Source organism: Lygodium microphyllum, chromosome 28, assembly GCF_053477565.2.
Source record: "Lygodium microphyllum isolate KBCC chromosome 28, Lygodium_microphyllum_v1.1.10, whole genome shotgun sequence".
Classification (NCBI taxonomy): domain Eukaryota; kingdom Viridiplantae; phylum Streptophyta; class Polypodiopsida; order Schizaeales; family Lygodiaceae; genus Lygodium; species Lygodium microphyllum.
In genome coordinates this window covers 67282810-67289233 of record NC_141162.1, presented here as the reverse complement: position 1 = coordinate 67289233, position 6424 = coordinate 67282810, and positions in this window count along the sequence as shown.

Genomic DNA, 6424 nt, shown 5'->3' with positions numbered 1-6424 from the left:
AGATGATGGTCTTTAAACTTTACTATGTAATTGGTGTTCTTATCCTTGTTGAAGACAAGCTCCTTTAGATAAAAATAATCTAGATACTTATGAGTTTAATGGGGGAACTACTTTCAAAATAGAATTGACGGGCACAGAAATTAAAATTGCAAGGGATTTGTGCATCAAAGTATTCACATATCAAGGATTTTAAGAAAACTTTTCTATCCAACCTAGACAATGCTTGATTTCAAAATCAAATTCTCTTAATATGTCTATCAACATTGAGGTTATATTTGGTGAATGTTTGTTTTAGTCTCTTGTGATCTCTCACCAATGTAAACTTCCTACAAGCAAGTAATGACACCATAGTTCAAAGTGTGGATTAATTTCAAAAGCTCAACATTTTAGGTAGCATAATTTCTCTAGCAAGGTTTGAGCTTATGTAAGTAACATTCTAAGGGATGTTCTTCTTGAGTCAAAATGCATCCAATTGCAAGGATATTAGCATCTATGATAACCTTAGACTCCTTGGTGAGATTTGGTAGCCTTAATATGGGAGTAGTGGGTAAGGAATTCCTTTAGCTTGTCAAAGCTTTCGTGTTTCCTATTAGTCCAATTTATTTGGACTTATTTCTTGAGAAGATCAATTACTAACAAGGCATAGTCTTTAATGGATATTCAATGACATCTTCTAAGAAAAATGCATATTCAAATTTCCTTAACAATTCTAGTTGGTGGCAATTCCACACATCCTTGACCTTAATTGAATCAATAACTATCACTTCTTCCAAAACAAGAAAACCATAAGTATTCAATCTTCTTTTGGAAGAAGGTGCATTGGAGCTTATTTGTCCTAACTATTTTGAGAAGGATGATAAGAGTGCTAATAGGCAATGGTACCTAGAACATTAAGTTCAACATTCTTAGAAGAAATACTTAAAATTAAACACAATGATTTGGGCACAAAAATAGAAATCAAGACTAATTTGTGTTATTCTCAAGTTCACTAAAATATGAGCTCCTCAACCTAATATATCTAGTTACTTGTATGCAATGAATTAAGAATAAAATTTTGTAGCATCCCCGGGGGGTTCATTATAGGCATTGTATGGTATCATGTGAGTGTAAGGGAGGGGGGGTTTTGGAAGGGGACACTTAAGCATATACATTAGAGGTAGACCCCTCTTAATTTCCTATATTGAACTTAAATTTAAGGAGGGGATAGAGAGGAAAAAGAAGGGGGGGATGCATTTGATCACCTCTCTCCATAGATTGGTTTCTCCATGGCATACAAGAGACCTTGACAAGTAAGGGTAAAACCCTAAACCCTCACATAATAGGGTTATTGAATTAATCATAGTGTGGGAGGGGGGGAGTTGGCACTCTCCCATGGTTTTGGTGGAGAGATTCAACTCCCCTTCTTCCAAAGAAAGCCTAGTGTCCACTTGTTGTAGTCACTTTAAGTATAAAGGGGTTCGATTCCCCTAGTCTCTCTCCTCATGTGGTAAGGGAGCACGGGCACTCAAAAACATTGTGACACATACTTCGATGTAATCCAAGTGTCACTACATATATCACTTTGTGATATGACCATTTTGATACTTTTAATTTCTTAGGATAATTCTAAATTTTAAAAAGATAGTTAGTATATGTTCTATGAAGACTTACATTTAAGAAAGGGGATACATAAAAAGTCATACATATATATATCTTATAAGCTTAAATAGAGGGATATATTAGTCTTACAAGCTTCATAAAGAGGGGTTTTTTTAGAAGTCCTTGCACGCATGTGACATGTCTTCTTTAGTATGAGTGAACCCCCTGTGGTAGCATCAATCATATGCTAGGCAGGTAGTTCACTAAAGATGCTGAGGATGTTGTATGAGTAGGCATTTCAAGGAGTCCTTCTATGGTGTACTTATTCCAACTATGCATTTGTTAGGCCAAGGATTGCTACACCTTTGTCCCCTTGCATAGTTACACTAAGTGCTTAGGAGTTAGTTGGCAAAAAGTCTTACCTTTTGAAATTAGAAACAATGTTTCGCACTCCTACCTTTTGGGAGTTCCAAGATTGTATCACACACACACACACACACACACACAGAGGATATAATAGAATTTGTGCTTTGCCATGATTATTCTTGTTCTTTACCTTGATTAATCAATGTAAGATGTTGGAGATCATGTGGATAGGGATGCCCCATTCAAATAATGACAGTAGTTAAGAGTTTTAGGATGCAAATGAATATCAAAGTGCTTATTCAAAGGAATCAAAAGTAGAAAATACAAGGAATAAGGATGATGAAATACATATCTACAACCCTTTGTTGTTTATGAAAACCCCACTGCCTAAAGTGCAAAAATGATTGTAAAGTTTGATTGTGTGAATAACATCATTATTGTCTTGAGTTGGATCTTCTCACCAAAGGCTGACCTTTGATCCATTACCATTGTTAAAAAAGAAGAAGCAAATGATTTCAACATTTAACAATATGGCTCAAAACCCTAAAGTGAGAGGAGAACATTTTTTAGGGTGAAAGAAGAAAAACCTTGATGGTCATGTGGTACAGTTTGAGACAAGATAGATAGCAAGTGGATATGGAGCTCCTTATGATGATGATGTCAAGAGGCAAGAGCTTGAGCAACATTCAAGGGGAAGGCAATGGATTGATTCAATGGTTATGGATTGGGAAATTTTGATGATTTGATTATCTTAAGCAAAGATTTTGGAAAGGTTCTAGATGGACAATAAACTAAATGACATTATGGCCAAATATATGAAAATTAAACAAAATCTCATGTTGGTGCAAGATTATGCTCAAAAGTTTTTGAAGTACTTGAAGAAGCTTCTAGAATTATACAAACCTTCTTTGGAAGTGACCGTTTCTTAGTTCATTAAATGCTTGAATCTAAGAATCGGGAGTGTTGTTTCCAAAATAGAAATTGATCCTAAGAATGATGATTCCAACGATTTAGTGCAGGATGTAGCTAGGGTGTAGAAAAGGCTTGGGTTATGATGAGATCAAGGAAGGAAAGTAAAGGAAGATAGTTCAAGGTATGAGGAGGAACCAAATTAAAAAATAGAGAATGAAGATGAGGACTACTACTCTAAATTAGAATCAAAGCAAAAGCTAGATGATTCAAAGGATGAGTACAACAGTAAGAAAAAGGGTAGTAAGGAGATTGAAAGTAAGAAGGATAAGGATCATCTAAGAACAAAAAGAAAAGTAAAGTCTTGTCTAAGAAATTTGAAACTAAATTGGAAAAGAATAAGAGAAACTAATAGATTTGGGAGTAACTACACAAGTGAAGAAGAGAAACTAATAGATTTGTGAGTTACAAGACAAGTGAAGAAGAAGAAGTTTTGTCACATATGTGAGAAGAATGGGCATGTGACTATAGCATGTTGGTATGATCCAAATGTTAGGAGTAGTCAACTAGCAATAGATGTATCCAAGAGTGAGACCAAGGGAGCTTATACAAGTAAAATAGGTAATTCCTTCAAGAGTTGATGTAGTCACTTTTACCACCACACTTGGGTGTAGAACACATAGGATCACATCTCATCACAACCATAGGCACCTTTTCTGAAGCATGTGTTTGACCTAATGACATTTTTGGCTACTCTTGTAGTGCTAGAGATGCTAGCAGTATTCACTTTCAAGGTTTGCAACTATTCTATTATCACATTCATCAGCTCCTTTTTAATATTGGCAATCAAATTTGATAGATAGTCCTTTAGGATTTCTCCTCCTATGATACTTCTAATGGGATTTTTGGGGTGTCTCAATGATACATGAACAAGTTGGGTTGATGCAAAAGGAGATCTATTCTAATTTTGATGATTCAAATTTCCTTACTGGCTAGTTTTTGACTCTAGTTGGTAGGATTTGAAGATTGTTGTTGCTAATTACTAATTGGTGGAACCAATTGAGACCATTATTTTTGTGATTAAGCCAACCTTGGAGACACTATTTGCAACCACTATTGAGTTGGAGCATAATATTGGAGCATTGTAGGAACTTGTGGGTTGGGATAGGATACAATCCTTGGGATTGAATTGGACTGATACATCACTCCTAGCATTGTGGAAGGCAAGACTCATTTTCCTTGATGCATGGCTACTCTAGCCTCCACTTCATAATAAAATTTGGCACCTTCTAATGTAGCTTCTAGGTTGGTTGGCCTTCTTAGTTCCACAAACTTCTTGACCCTTGGTTGTAGTTCCCTAAGGAAGACTCCCTTCTGAATTGCATCATCTAGATTGTGGTTGGACCATCTATTGATTATTAGATTCATTCAAGAGATATATTATTTGATTGGTTATCCTATCATTTGCCTATGTTGGCTTATGTAAACATACTTGGTAAAGTGCCTCACTAGTAGAACCTTCTTCAAAATCACTGGAACTTGAGGTTCCAATATCTAAGGTTTCCTCAAGTGCCTCCCATTATGTAGTGGGAGGTAATGCCCTTTTATCCACCATGTGCTCATGTTATGCATCCAATATTATTCTCTTTAACCACGCCCAAAAATCAATCAACCAACAGTTGGGATATCCACCAAACAATCGAAATGTAATATCCACAAATGTCCAAGCAACAACTAATAGCTTGACTTGACTCAAGTCTCACTTTAGTTCATTCCATGTACCAAAAGTTCTTGATGCCTATCTTTTGTACCATTGAAATGCAACTTAAGATGGTAGGGAATATTGTTAGTGAACGCTCTGGAATCTTGGCATTATTGGCCACACATGCTACCACTAATTCTACTACATGAAGATTGTGGTTTTCATTATACTATGCCTTTAAAAATAGCAATCAGACTATGTGGGTAGGATGATCATTCAAATTTCCAATATGTATCTTGCTAGGAATGGGACCTTGGTTTAGTATTCATTTTTGGCTCTAGCTTTAGCTTTCTATCTTCTCACATACCTTTGGAGATGTTCTAAAGCTTGCCCCTTTATTGACTCATTCATAAGAGAATTGGTACCACCTATTCAACTTCTTTTTTTTCACACTTTCTAAATTCATCTTTCATACCACTGGAGAGGGGAAGGAAATTGGTTTTAAAGATTTCAAAATTCATCCACCTTAGGATGGCCATTATAACATCATTGTGATAGTACTAGCTTACGAGGATCTCAATAGTGTAGGTTGTGAAGAATATGTGATCCACTAACTTCCAATGAGTTTCTTATTGAATGAATAGAAGGTTGTGAATGCACCATGCACCCCATGTATCCTACTGTTGAGCATCCACACAAGGAGATTACAACTCTTCTCGTCCTTGTTTTTGTAAACTTCCACTAATCATGACTATTGAAGCTTCTTCACAATCTTTCACTTGATATTGTTTGGTAAATCTTCAATGAAGGCTGAATTCACCATTGTTAAACATCATCCTTTTATTTCTTTGATTTTTTTCGAACAATTTGCTACAATGGTACAAGCTTCTATAGCTTGAATAGATAATGAAAACTATTCCTCATAAAAAGCTTGCATTAGGATGGCATTCTATTTTCTCCATTGAGGGATAAATCTTTTGTAAAAGACTCGGGTAAGTTACTCATGAATATATGTGTGCATCACGTGGGTTCAAAATAAGGTATTTTTTAAATACCATTTTTGTACATTTTACATACAGAAGGTGGTGCAATATAAAGGGGTTATTTACAAATTGAATAGAAAAGGGTTATGTTTTATTTAGAAAAAATTCACAGATACATATATTTATAAATAGGCCTTGAACGCACGTGATCTAGAGGATATACATATAGTAACTTCCCCGAGGTAAAAGATTTCTCTTGCTAAGAATTTATTGTATTCTTCCAAGGTTGTAGGCCTCATACTATTTTCCAATCCTTCATTTTCTTTCAAATAGTTTCATTTCCTTCATTTTCAACATGTTAAAGTGCTTGTTGTTTTTTCTTCACTACACATCAAAACATGGAGCTCTTAAGATAACACCAAGGAAAGGTCACAAACCATGAAGAAGATGGTATATCAAGGACACACCGTTTTCTTGTCGGAGGGTCATGAACTGAGGGAAGGTTTTCTTGGACAACCTCCAACATGAATGAACGCCCAAAGCTAGTATGAGTTGAAAATGGTTCACACGGAGTCGCATCCAAATGGAATGCAAGAGTTCTCAGTTTTCTATGAGTTGTTGTATTGGACCCACTCACAAATCAACCACTTGTTGGATCCAGTGCATATTTTCAAGAATGTGGGTAGCTTACTATGGGATCACATCATAGAAAAGAGAGACACTGCAAGGGCACGAATGGATTTGAAGGAGGTAGGCAAGATGGAGGCACTTTGGCCACAATTGAGTGCTGATGGTCGCTTGCAACTACCTCATGCTCCTTGGGTTTTATCTACTAAATAAGAACTCATTGTTAAGCAAATTATCGGGTCTATCCACACTCTGATGG